The sequence below is a fragment of the Lucilia sericata genome, unplaced genomic scaffold (assembly GCF_015586225.1).
Source record: "Lucilia sericata isolate MDLA Ls3-8-SP2 unplaced genomic scaffold, ASM1558622v1 Contig000891F_arrow, whole genome shotgun sequence".
Classification (NCBI taxonomy): Eukaryota; Metazoa; Arthropoda; class Insecta; order Diptera; family Calliphoridae; genus Lucilia; species Lucilia sericata.
This window is the reverse complement of record NW_023994880.1, coordinates 115013-128312: the sequence shown is the minus strand read 5'-3', so window position 1 is coordinate 128312 and position 13300 is coordinate 115013. Positions and strand designations below refer to the sequence as shown.

The following is a 13300-nucleotide window of genomic DNA, read 5'->3' as shown; positions in this document are numbered from 1 at the left end:
CTATAGTCTAGTCTATAATCTAGTCTATAGTCTAGTCTATAGTCTAGTCTATAGTCTAGTATATAGTCTAGTATATAGTCTAGTCTAGTCTATAGTCTAGTCGATATTCTAGTCTATAGTCTAGTCTATAGTCTGTAGGCTATAGTCAGTAGTCTAAAGTCTATTATAGTCTATAGTCTAGTCTAGTCTATTAGTCTAGTCTATAGTCTAGTGTATAGTCTAGTCTTATAGTCTAGTCTATAGTCTAGTCTATAGTCTAGTCTATAGTCTAGTCTATAGTCTAGTGTATAGTCTAGTCTATGTTAGTCTATAGTCTAGTCTATAGTCTAGTCTATAGTCTAGTCTATAGTCTAGTCTATAGTCTAGTCTATAGTCTAGTCTATAGTCTAGTCTATATCTAATCTATAGTCTAGTCTATAGTCTAGTCTATAGTCTAGTCTATAGTCTAGTCTATAGTCTAGTCTATAGTCTAGTCTATAGTCTAGTCATAATCTATCTATAGTCTAGTCTATAGTCTAGTCTATAATCCTAATCTATAGTCTAGTCTATAGTCTAGTCTATAGTCTAGTCTATAGTCTAGTCTATAGTCTAGTCCTATAGTCTAGTCTATAGTCTAGTCTATAGTCTAGTCTATAGTCTAGTCTATAGTCTAGTCTATAGTCTAGTCTATAGTCTAGTCTATAGTCTAGTCTATAGTCTAGTCTAGTCTAGTCTATAGTCTAGTCTATAGTCTAGTCTATAGTCTAGTCTATAGTCTAGTCTATAGTCTAGTCTATAGTCTAGTCTATAGTCTAGTCTATAGTCTAGTCATAGTCTAGTCTATAGTCTAGTCTATAGTCTAGTCTATAGTCTAGTCTATAGTCTAGTCTATAGTCTAGTCTATAGTCTAGTCTATAGTCTAGTCTATAGGTCTAGTCTATAGTCTAGTCTATAGTCTAGTCTATAGTCTAGTCTATAGTCTAGTCTATAGTCTAGTCTATAGTCTAGTCTATAGTCTAGTCTATAGTCTCGTCTATAGTCTAGTCTATAGTCTAGTCTATAGTCTAGTCTATAGTCTAGTCTATAGTCTAGTCTATAGTCTAGTCTATCGTCTAGTCTATAGGTCTAGTCTATAGTCTAGTCTATAGGTCTAGTCTATAGTCTAGTCTATAGTCTAGTCTATAGTCTAGTCTATAGTCTAGTCTATAGTCTAGTCTATAGTCTAGTCTATATAGTCTAGTCTATAGTCTAGTCTATAGTCTAGTCTATAGTCTAGTCTATAGTCTAGTCTATAGTCTAGTCTATAGTCTAGTCTATAGTCTAGTCTATAGTCTAGTCTATAGTCTAGTCTATAGTCTAGTCTATAGTCTAGTCTATGGTCTAGTCTATAGTCTAGTCTATAGTCTAGTCTATAGTCTAGTCTGTAGTCTAGTCTATAATCTAGTCTATAGTCTAGTCTATGGTCTAGTCTATAGTCTAGTCTATAGTCTAGTCTGTAGTCTAGTCTATAATCTAGTCTATAGTCTAGTCTATAGTCTAGTCTATAGTCTAGTCTATAGTCTAGTCTATAGTCTAGTATATAGTCTAGTCTATAGTCTAGTCTATAGTCTAGTCTATAGTCTAGTCTATAGTCTAGTCTATAGTCCAGTCTATAGTCTAGTCTATAGTCTAGTCTATAGTCTAGTCTATAGTCTAGTCTATAGTCTAGTCTATAGTCTAGTCTATAGTCTAGTCTATAGTCTAGTCTATAGTCTAGTCTATAGTCTAGTCTATAGTCTAGTCTATAGTCTAGTCTATAGTCTAGTCTATAGTCTAGTCTATAGTCTAGTCTATAGTCTAGTCTATAGTCTAGTCTATAGTCTAGTCTATAGTCTAGTCTATAGTCTAGTCTATAGTCTAGTCTATAGTCTAGTCTATAGTCTAGTCTATAGTCTAGTCTATAGTCTAGTCTATAGTCTAGTCTATAGTCTAGTCTATAGTCTAGTCTATAGTCTAGTCTATAGTCTAGTCTATAGTCTAGTCTATAGTCTGGTCTATAGTCTAGTCTATAGTCTAGTCTATAGTCTAGTCTATAGTCTAGTCTATAGTCTAGTCTATAGTCTAGTCTATAGTCTAGTCTATAGTCTAGGCTATAGTCTAGTCTATAGTCTAGTCTATAGTCTAGTCTATAGTCTAGTCTATAGTCTAGTCTATAGTCTAGTCTATAGTCTAGGTCATAGTCTAGTCTATAGTCTAGTCTATAGTCTAGTCTATAGTCTAGTCTATAGTCTAGTCTATAGTCTAGTCTATAGTCTAGTCTATAGTCTAGTCTATAGTCTAGTCTATAGTCTAGTCTATAGTCTAGTCTATTAGTCTATAGCAGTCTATAGTCTAGTCTATAGTCTAGTCTATATCTAGTCTATAGTCTAGTCTATAGTCTAGTCTATAGTCTAGTTAGTATATAGTCTGGTCTATAGTCCAGTCTAAAATCTACTATTCTAAACTATTCTTAATGTAATGAGAACAACTCAATTAAAAAAGGTTTATTTTATTATGCTCTTTACATTTTTGAAATCCCCTTAAAAACCTCTAACAACACATCCTACTATTTATAAACAATAATTCTTATATAAGAATATAAACTGTCAAATCTGTTTTTCAACATATTTATTCTATTTATCTCTCTCCTTTAAAAATTCACCTATTCCTACAAAACTTTTTCAATGACAAAACAAACATCTGTTTGGATCTGTTTGGCAGAGGCAATAAAATATACAGTTGACATTTAAGCCAAAAATAGCACAGTAGAGGAAGAATATCTTCTTTTATACTAGGTTTGACACCTGAATAGAATTTTACGTGACACTCCAAAACCAGACGTGACAAGAAAATCCAAACATTTGGAAAAAAAGAAAATTCAAAAGACATTTATATAAAAAATTTTAAAACTTTAAGTTTTTTAGGGAAAGATTTAAGAAAGCACAAAACAGAGTAGAAAAGGAAATGTCTTGGGTAAAAAAGGAAACTTTCATTCTTTACAATATAACCCCTTTTACAGCTGATATTGTCATTGACTGACATATGTATGTATGTAAGCTAATCAATTAAATACAATGTTGCCAAAAAACAAAAACGTTAAAAAAAAACACAAATATTTTCCCACCGCCGAGTTGTAAAGCATGAAAATGTTTGAGCCAAATTCAATTAAACTTTTCAATCAATACATCATGTTTATTTAGTACGAGTATATATGTACCATTGTAATTACACACTTATACACTGGTAAATAGTTGTGTGTATAAATGCTTAAACACGAGTTGTTTCAATAATAAAACTTAGTGTTGGTTTGTATGTTAAAACATTTTTCTATATTTTTTCTATGATTTTTTTTTTTCTCTATATCTACCACCTTAATAATGCCAATTATTGTCAAAATAGTAACTAAAAAAATAAACAACTAAAAAACTAAAGTGTAGAAAAAAACTCAACTATTATTCATTTAATCTTTTTATAAACTCATGTCGAAAATCGTGTCATGCTTTAAGCCTTAAACTTAAAAGTACTTACCACCACCAAGTTCAGGTGCCATTTAGTTGGTCTTTTTTTCCTGAAGTAATGGTTGTTGTTGCTTTGTGGGTTAAAGTTTGAGGCTGGTGTCATCTTTTTCTTTAATGTGACTGTTGTTTGGCTGACTTAAACACTTCTTTATGTTTGTCGTGATTTAACAGTTTCTTGTTTGTTGTCTCTCCCTCTCTTTCTTCGAATATTAAGATTTGTAGAAAATTGTTGATTTTTTTAGTTTTTAATTCTAATGATGGCCTTAAGTGTGACATGCAGTTTTCAAATTGCCATAATTGTCACCCATTTGAGATGTTTTTTTTTTTATAACAGTAGCGGTATTAAAAAAACATATTAAGTAAAGAAATGAAAGGAGTTGCTTATTTATTAATAATCATTAATTGATGCACAATAAAGAAGTTAAGCAGTAGAGTTGTGAATACGGCAGCAATCAAACCAACAACTAAAACAAACCACTTATTTGTAATGACTTATTTAAGTCCTTATTTGTAAGCAAGCGTGTTAAGTACTTGTCTCGTATGACATCACGTGTGATGTAATAATATAATCCCAACAAAAACATGGTAATGACCTGTAGTCTAATATTGTGATTAAGAAGATATCTGGGTTTTAAATGTAGACCCCGTTTTGTCTTCCAGTATAGAGTCATCTGTGTAACAATAGAACTATTAAACGGTTTGTTTTTTTTTTTCAAAATTTTTACCAACCACAAACCAATCACGTCTCAACATGAATCATCTCCTAGTTTAAAAACTAGTACAACATTCAAATCAAATGTAACACTGTGTCAAGTGAACGTGACAATATTTTCAAGATTTGCTAAAAACACAAATGTTTTAACATGTTTTTATAACTCCACCAAAAACCACACAATTCAAAACGTTTAAGCAGGCATTCATTCATTGATAGATTTTACTTAAAAATCGAAAAAAAAAAACAAAACAGCAAAATACTCGTGTAAAAACATAAAAATCAATGACCATAATTTATAAAATTAAGAATTCGTAATGGTTTGCTATAAATTTTGCGTTTTTGGTATATAAATTGTAGCTAATTATAATGTATTATGGCAAAGACTACAATTGGCATTTTTCTTAATTTCGTTTGTTTTTTTGTTTTTCTTCAAATTCATGCAACCTAACAACCAGTTAGATCTTGAAACAATAATGTAAATCTTTGCAGACAAAATAAAATAACTACAACAACAGCAGTATAACAACAACTATTTAGAGACAACAAAAACCGCACGCAGTCATTTTAAATTGCCAACAACTTTTCTACATGTCGAACGAACGCCAAACAACAGCAACAGCAAACCAATCGTTCAACAACCAACCAATTGTTGCTAAGAATTTTTGTTTATTTCTAACTATTTTTGTTGTTTTAGATCAATTTGTCTAGAATCTAGATCAAACGTGCTGTGTTACAATCCAACAACTACAACAGCAACAAATACAGTAAAACCAAATTAACAACTATGAAAATAAGTTAGATTGAATATATAAAAAGTATACAAAGTGTGGTTAGTTTTTTGGACAGGAAATTAAAGGAATTAATTCAATAAATTCTTAATTTAATATTAAAACATTAAACTCTCTCTATCTACATCTCTCCCACTCGCTCTATTAGAACAGGTATGTTCCTAGAGGATAGAAAAATAAAGCAGAACTAATGTTGTGACCGGTGCCGTTCTAGTTCAGTTCTAGTTCTAGTTCAGTTCTAGTTCAGTTCTAGTTCAGTTCTAGTTCAGTTCTAGTTCAGTTCTAGTTCAGTTCTAGTTCAGTTCTAGTTCAGTTCTAGTTCAGTTCTAGTTCAGTTCTAGTTCAGTTCTAGTTCAGTTCTAGTTCAGTTCTAGTTCAGTTCTAGTTCAGTTCTAGTTCAGTTCTAGTTCAGTTCTAGTTCAGTTCTAGTTCAGTTCTAGTTCAGTTCTAGTTCAGTTCTAGTTCAGTTCTAGTTCAGTTCTAGTTCAGTTCTAGTTCTAGTTCAGTTCTAGTTCAGTTCTAGTTCAGTTCTAGTTCAGTTCTAGTTCAGTTCTAGTTCAGTTCTAGTTCAGTTCTAGTTCAGTTCTAGTTCAGTTCTAGTTCAGTTCTAGTTCGTTCAGTTCTAGTTCAGTTCTAGTTCAGTTCTAGTTCAGTTCTAGTTCAGTTCTAGTTCAGTTCTAGTTCAGTTCTAGTTCAGTTCTAGTTCAGTTCTAGTTCAGTTCTAGTTCAGTTCTAGTTCAGTTCTAGTTCAGTTCTAGTTCAGTTCTAGTTCAGTTCTAGTTCAGTTCTAGTTCAGTTCTAGTTCAGTTCTAGTTCAGTTCTAGTTCAGTTCTAGTTCAGTTCTAGTTCAGTTCTAGTTCAGTTCTAGTTCAGTTCTAGTTCAGTTCTAGTTCAGTTTCTAGTTCAGTTCTAGTTCTAGTTCAGTTCTAGTTCAGTTCTAGTTCAGTTCTAGTTCAGTTCTAGTTCAGTTCTAGTTCAGTTCTAGTTCAGTTCTAGTTCAGTTCTAGTTCAGTTCTAGTTCAGTTCTAGTTCAGTTCTAGTTCAGTTCTAGTTCAGTTCTAGTTCAGTTCTAGTTCAGTTCTAGTTCAGTTCTAGTTCAGTTCTAGTTCAGTTCTAGTTCAGTTCTAGTTCAGTTCTAGTTCAGTTCTAGTTCAGTTCTAGTTCAGTTCTAGTTCAGTTCTAGTTCAGTTCTAGTTCAGTTCTAGTTCAGTTCTAGTCAGTTCTAGTTCAGTTCTAGTTCAGTTCTAGTTCAGTTCTAGTTCAGTTCTAGTTCAGTTCTAGTTCAGTTCTAGTTCAGTTCTAGTTCAGTTCTAGTTCAGTTCTAGTTCAGTTCTAGTTCAGTTCTAGTAGTTCAGTTCTAGTTCAGTTCTAGTTCAGTTCTAGTTCAGTTCTAGTTCAGTTCTAGTTCAGTTCTAGTTCAGTTCTAGTTCAGTTCTAGTTCAGTTCTAGTTCAGTTCTAGTTCAGTTCTAGTTCAGTTCTAGTTCAGTTCTAGTTCAGTTCTAGTTCAGTTCTAGTTCAGTGCTAGTTCAGTTCTAGTTCAGTTCTAGTTCAGTTCTAGTTCAGTTCTAGTTCAGTTCTAGTTCAGTTCTAGTTCAGTTCTAGTTCAGTTCTAGTTCAGTTCTAGTTCAGTTCTAGTTCAGTTCTAGTTCAGTTCTAGTTCAGTTCTAGTTCAGTTCTAGTTCAGTTCTAGTTCAGTTCTAGTTCAGTTCTAGTTCAGTTCTAGTTCAGTTCTAGTTCAGTTCTAGTTCAGTTCTAGTTCAGTTCTAGTTCAGTTCTAGTTCAGTTCTAGTTCAGTTCTAGTTCAGTTCTAGTTCAGTTCTAGTTCAGTTCTAGTTCAGTTCTAGTTCTAGTTCAGTTCTAGTTCAGTTCTAGTTCTAGTTCAAGTTCTAGTTCAGTTCTAGTTCAGTTCTAGTTCAGTTCAGTCTAGTTCAGTTCTAGTTCAGTTCTAGTTCAGTTCTAGTCAGTTCTAGTTCAGTTCTAGTTCAGTTCTAGTTCAGTTCTAGTTCAGTTCTAGTTCAGTTCTAGTTCAGTTCTAGTTCAGTTCTAGTTCAGTTCTAGTTCAGTTCTAGTTCAGTTCTAGTTTCAGTTCTAGTGCAGTTCTAGTTCAGGTTCCTAGTTCAGTCTAGTTCAGAGTTCAGTTCAGTTCTAGTTCAGTTCTAGTTCAGTTCTAGTTCAGTTCTAGTTCAGTTTCTAGTTCAGTTCTAGTTCAGTTCTAGTTCAGTTCTAGTTCAGTTCTAGTTCAGTTCTAGTTCAGTTCTAGTTCAGTTCTAGTTCAGTTCTAGTTCAGTTCTAGTTCAGTTCTAGTTCAGTTCTAGTTCAGTTCTAGTTCAGTTCTAGTTCAGTTCTAGTTCAGTTCTAGTTCAGTTCTAGTTCAGTTCTAGTTCAGTTCTAGTTCAGTTCTAGTTCAGTTCTACTTCAGTTCTTGCTCAGTTCTAGTTCAGTTCTAGTTCAGATCTTGCTCAGTTCTAGTTCAGTTCTAATTCAGTCCTAAATTAATTCTGGTTCAGTTCTATATTTGCAGTTGTGATCGATTCAGAGAAATTAATTTAAAAAAATGCTTGTCCATAGGTTTTCTTACGGTTTTTTATCAATCATCAAATATATTCCAATTTAAATAAAGCAATTTTCCAATTAATTCTTTTAAATTCCGTTTCTTTTCAATTTGGTGTGGTTGTAAATACAGATTATTTATTTTTATATATTTAAAACTTATAGTTAAGGTTTCATTTGAACACTTATTTCGTGTTTTTGTTTTTAACGTCTTAAAACAATCTTGAGGCAACAGAAAATACAAAATCAAAATGTTTTGTATCTAAAACCATAAGCTGTTGATTAGCGTTACCAATTGCGTTATTATCCAAAAAGTATTTCAAACCGGATCACCAGTGGCTACTAACATGGTTACTCAACTAAATGGTTTTGCAAAAAAAAAAAAAAAATCTATAAAAAACCAACAACAATAATACAAAGTGTTTGTTTGCAGCTATCTGTCCAGCAGAATGTATGTACATGTGTCTGAACGCGCGTCCGTCCATCCTTACTTGTTTCCATCAACATAATATTATTGTCTTAATATGGCATTTTATACTGTATAGGGCTATTTTTAATGATACCACTTGGTTATGGTGCCACTAAAGCAAACATAAGAAAATTAAAATTATTTGCAATATTTTGTATGATTAGCGATAAGAATCGACATGTTTTATATCATACACAAATGCCGAATCAAAGAACTATTTTTTTAGTAGGATCGGATTCAAAAAGTATATGTACCTATATGTATATCGATCAATGAAAGGAGTTATCATCCATTTTGCCTAATCTCAGTTATCTGGATGTAGTTTTTAGAATTGTCCAGTTAAGGGATGTAATATCTGGTATAACTTTATTATTAAGAAATCCTTGAATAACTGTAACCTTAAAGTATCCTTAAACTTGTGCATCGACACTGAACATATTTGCATTAAACACACCCTAATGTAATCTTATCTCTAATATTCTCTAGTAAAATGAGAACCAAAACCAATGACATTGAAATTTGTTCACTTCGAAATATTAAACTCCAAACAAATACTTAAGTTACTAGAATTCTATTTAGCATAATATAAATTAACAAAATCTTTACTATAGAAAAATGCAAATTGTAATTTTTATTTTAATTTCATTCCCCTCTTAATTGAAAGTCAAATTATTTCTGGTGCATTTGAATTTGTTGCCATTTTAATGGTCAAACTATCAAAACATTTATGCGCTGAAAGCCCCAACTGGAACAAATAATTGCAAGGCTTTTCAACTCTTAATAACCTTCGATTATTGGTTGTTCGTGTAATTTTTTTTTTTTTTTTTTTGTAATTTTCAATTTTATTTGTTATTCGCCACAAACTTCAATTTAAACACCTAACGAACCAATGTTTATTTAAACCGGTCATAATTTTCACAAATAAGGACCCACCTGTTGTGTTCGAAAAATATTTCTTGTCTATCTAAACAATTTTATATATTTTTTCTAAAAAGAAAAAAACAAAGCAAAGAGACCTAAATAAAAAAAATGTTATAGAAAAACAAAAGGCAGAAAACCTCTAGCATAGATCACATTTTAATCTACAATATTTAAACACATATAGACGAAGTTTAAAAGCTGACAAAAGTTGTGAACCCACACACATTGTTTTTCTTTTAAATGGTATTTTTAGCAAACAATTTTTGCGGGACCACATACAAACTTTATGATCTAGCATTACACCTATTTCCCTCCATTTCGTTTTGGTAATTAAATTCAACAAAAGGAACGCAGCTATGATACAAACGCCATGACTTTTTGAGGAGAGACAAATGCAACAAACAAACAAACAAAAAAAAAATCATGTACACCTTTTAAAAGCGGTCCAGTTACCGCTTGAAAAACAAACATGACTGGAACATAGTTTACACTCATATAAAATGTAAGTCTATTCAGATACTTAGGTTGCAAGGTATGAAAGCGGCCTTTTGGGAGCTGAAACAACAACAAAACGTGAAAAAAATCCACACAAATACTAAAACTGGAGCACATGTTGTTTTACTTGACTTTACACACAGAAAAAAGATCAGTCGGAAATCGGTTGAAATTATAAATATTTAATAATCACAATAGAAATTTAATTGTTATAATTAAAATAATGTAACTTCAACTATTATTCTATGTTTAAAACCAAAAGAAAGTAATTTGAATCAAATTAAGGTCTAAACAACTGTATATATATTTAACATAATCGAATCGTAATATTAGGTAAACTATCTATAACATTCGATAGATGTAACAAGCTAGAATTCATTAAAACATGTCTCAATATCAAATATTGGTCATTGTAACAAATAAATTCGGTTAATGTATACAAAATTTTCAATTCGGTATTCCCAACGGATAAAATTGTTATTTTCACTTGACGTTTAGAAATAAAAACAATTTAAATAAATTTTTAATTTATATTAAAAATCAAGAAAACAGAAAATAAACAATAAAAATATTTTATAAATCATGTGTGCAGCAAGGTAAGTTTGATACCAATTCACGAAGCACACAAATGTAATTGGTATTTCTTTTAGCTTAGTTCCATTGTCAACATAAATAGCTAGTTTGGGAAAAATTTGGTGACCATTAGGTAAAGTAATCTGTCCATTAAACATGAAGGATTAGATTTTCTAAAAATATATTGAGGTTTGTAATTGCATCTCATTTTCTTTAATATGTGTCTGGTCCTAATTTAATAATTTTCTTCAAATTTAATATAGCTTCTCAAGAAAATTCTGTAGAGAAAAATTTATGTTTCAAAACAGTGTTGGATCTGAAGCAAATTGGAATTTACGCGAGTGTAAAATTTCTTTTAAATGTATGTAAGCGTATATTTACATTGTAAATCTACCAAAAATAAATATAAATAAACAAAAAATTATGTAATTTATAACAATCGAGTGTTTCGATTATAAGAATCGAATTTTTTAATACCATTTGCAGTTGCGCTAACCAATATATTCAGTTATTCTAATTAAAGAATTCGGTATAAAGAATTGAAATATTCGGCTATTGCAAACGATTTATGTGATAGTTGTCATAACCGACCAAATTCGATTGGAAACAAATTCGGTTATCACAACGAAACTGTTTTCTCTGTGTAGGTTTGTGTTAAGAAAGCTCCACAGACGCCAGAGCCTGTATCGGTTTTAATGGTACCTTACAACCAAATAACATTCCTTAGGATATTTTCTGTTTGTTTTCTTTGAGTGGTTGGTCTCATTTTTTTCCGGCTTTTTCTGTGTAGGTAGCATTAGAAGTTTGATAGAAGACAACTGCAATAAGAAAAAAAAACAAACAAAATATATATTGGTAATTGCACGATTTAGTATGTGCCAACTATGGATTTAGTATGTGCCACAATGAAAAACTATTACACCATTTGCCTTATCAACTAAAATTGTGCTATAGTCATGACTATAGACTTTGCTTTTGGATTGGACTATAGTTCTGACTATAGATTGGACTATAGTCTTAACTATAGATTGGACTATAGTCTCGACTTTAGATTGGACTATAGTCTCGACTTTAGATTGGACTATAGTCTCGACTTTAGACTGGTATATAGCCTTGACTATAAACACAGAATTAATCATAGTATCGACTATACACTATAGAATGGACTACAATCTTTAGAAAAAAAGTGGACTTTTGATTTCAATATAATTCCGACTCGAGACTGCACTAAGTACTATTTTAACATTAGAATCAATTATAGTCTTATCTTTAGACTGGATTATAGTATGTACTATAAAATAGACTAATGTCTAGACTGCAGACTGGACTATACTCCCGACTATAGACTGTACTATATTCTCGTCTGTAGACTGCACTTGTTTCTCGACAATAAACTAGACTATATATAGCCTTGACTATAGAAGGAACTATAATCTTTACAAAAGACTGGAACATAGATATCACTATAGTTCCGACTATAGACATCGACTATAGTATCATCTTTAAACTGAATTATAGTTTCGAATATAAACCGGACTATAGTTTTGATTATAGACTGGACTGTAGTATCGATTATAGGCTAGACTATAATCTCGACTATAGACTGAACTGTAGACCCGACTATATACTTTACTATAGACTTTAGTCGCGACTATAGACCGAACAGTAGTCCCGATTATGGACTGGACTATAATCTTAATTCTAGCGTCGACTATAGTCTCATATTTAGTCTCTACTATAAACTCTACTATAGTCTCGACTATTGAATTTACTATAGTCTCGACAATAGACTGGACTATAGTTTTGGTTTTAGTATGAACAATAGTGTCGACTATAGGATGCACTATATTTTCGACTGTAGACTGCGCTATAGTCGCGACTATAGTCTAGAAAATATCGATAACTTTAATCTTTTATAAAAAAGTTATCCACAATTTTGATCTTTTATAGAAATGTTATCGATAACTTTAATCTTTTATAGCAAAATTATCGATAATTTTAATTTTTTATAAAAAGTTATCTATTATTTTGATCTTTTATAAGAAAGTTGTCGATAACTTTGATATTGTAAAGAAAAGTTATCGATGACTTTGATCTTGCAAAGAAAAGTTATCGATAACTTTGATCTTGTATAGAAACGTTACCGATAACTCTGATCTTGTATAGAAACGTTATCGATAACTCTGATCTTGTATAGAAACGTTATCGATAACTCTGATCTTATATAGAAAAGTAATCGATAACTTTGATCTTTTATTGAAAAGTTATCGTGTATAGAAAAGTTATCGATAGCATTGATCTTGTATAGAAAAATTATCGATAACTTTTATCTTGTATAGATAAGTTATAGATAGCTTTGATCTTTTAGAGAAAAGTTATCGATAGCTTTAATCTTTTATAGAGAAGTTATCGATAAATTTGATCTTCTTTAGAAAGTTATCGATAGCTTTGATATTTTATAAAAATGTTATCGATATATTAGGTCTTCTATAGAAAATTTATCGATACAGATTTTCGAAAGGAAAGTAACTTTGGACTTCTACTAAAGAAAAATAATCAATATTATTAATCTTATGTAGTTATCGATAACTTTGATCTTCTGTAGATCTTCAAAAAAACTTTTCGATAACTTTGATTATAGAAATGTCTTAGATATCTTTGATCTTCTATAAAAACTATCGATATTTGAGCTTTTTCATCGCTAACATAGATTTTCTAACAATTACCTTGGAAATAGTGTTAATTTAATACTACAACAAAACTAAAAAAACTTTTTTTTACAATCATGTTCTTCAACACTGCATCTTCAGGTTGGTTTTCTTCCTTTTTTTCACCAATTTTTTTCTACCTTTGGCAAATGTTTTTACCCTGTTGTTGTTACAATTCCACAAAAAAAGCTTCTTTAAAACTGAAATTTTTTTTCTTTATTGTTGTTTTTTTTTTATTGACAAGCAACGAGGTGGACATCAGGAATTTTTTAACATCTAGCTTAACATTTGTTGTTATAAGGAGAAGAAGACGTTTTTTCTATTTTGTGGTATTCGATATTCTTATTTCTGTTTAAAGATCTTAAGCGGCCCCCCATTTGGTTATGATAATATTAAAAAAGACGATTATATATAGAAAAAACACATACACAGGAAAATTTAAAATATTTTTTGTGGGGTTTGTTGTCCTTTTATAATCTGACCAAATTGAGAAAAAAAACTCAAAAAAAAAAAAAAAACAAATCGTAATAAATGTATTTTAATTATGCATAAAAAAATATTATTT

The 13300-nt window shown here is 30.8% G+C and overlaps 1 protein-coding gene and 1 long non-coding RNA gene across 2 annotated transcripts in view; both read left to right on the top strand.

The window, feature by feature from the left end:
- LOC119608859 (cadherin-99C) overlaps positions 1-13300 on the top strand; it is a 110779-nt gene that overhangs the window by 74236 nt on the left and 23243 nt on the right. The window lies entirely within an intron of this gene.
- On the top strand, positions 10002-10451 carry LOC119608861. The gene is made up of 3 exons (XR_005231875.1): positions 10002-10050; positions 10105-10216; positions 10291-10451. It is a non-coding gene; the product is annotated as an uncharacterized LOC119608861 (long non-coding RNA).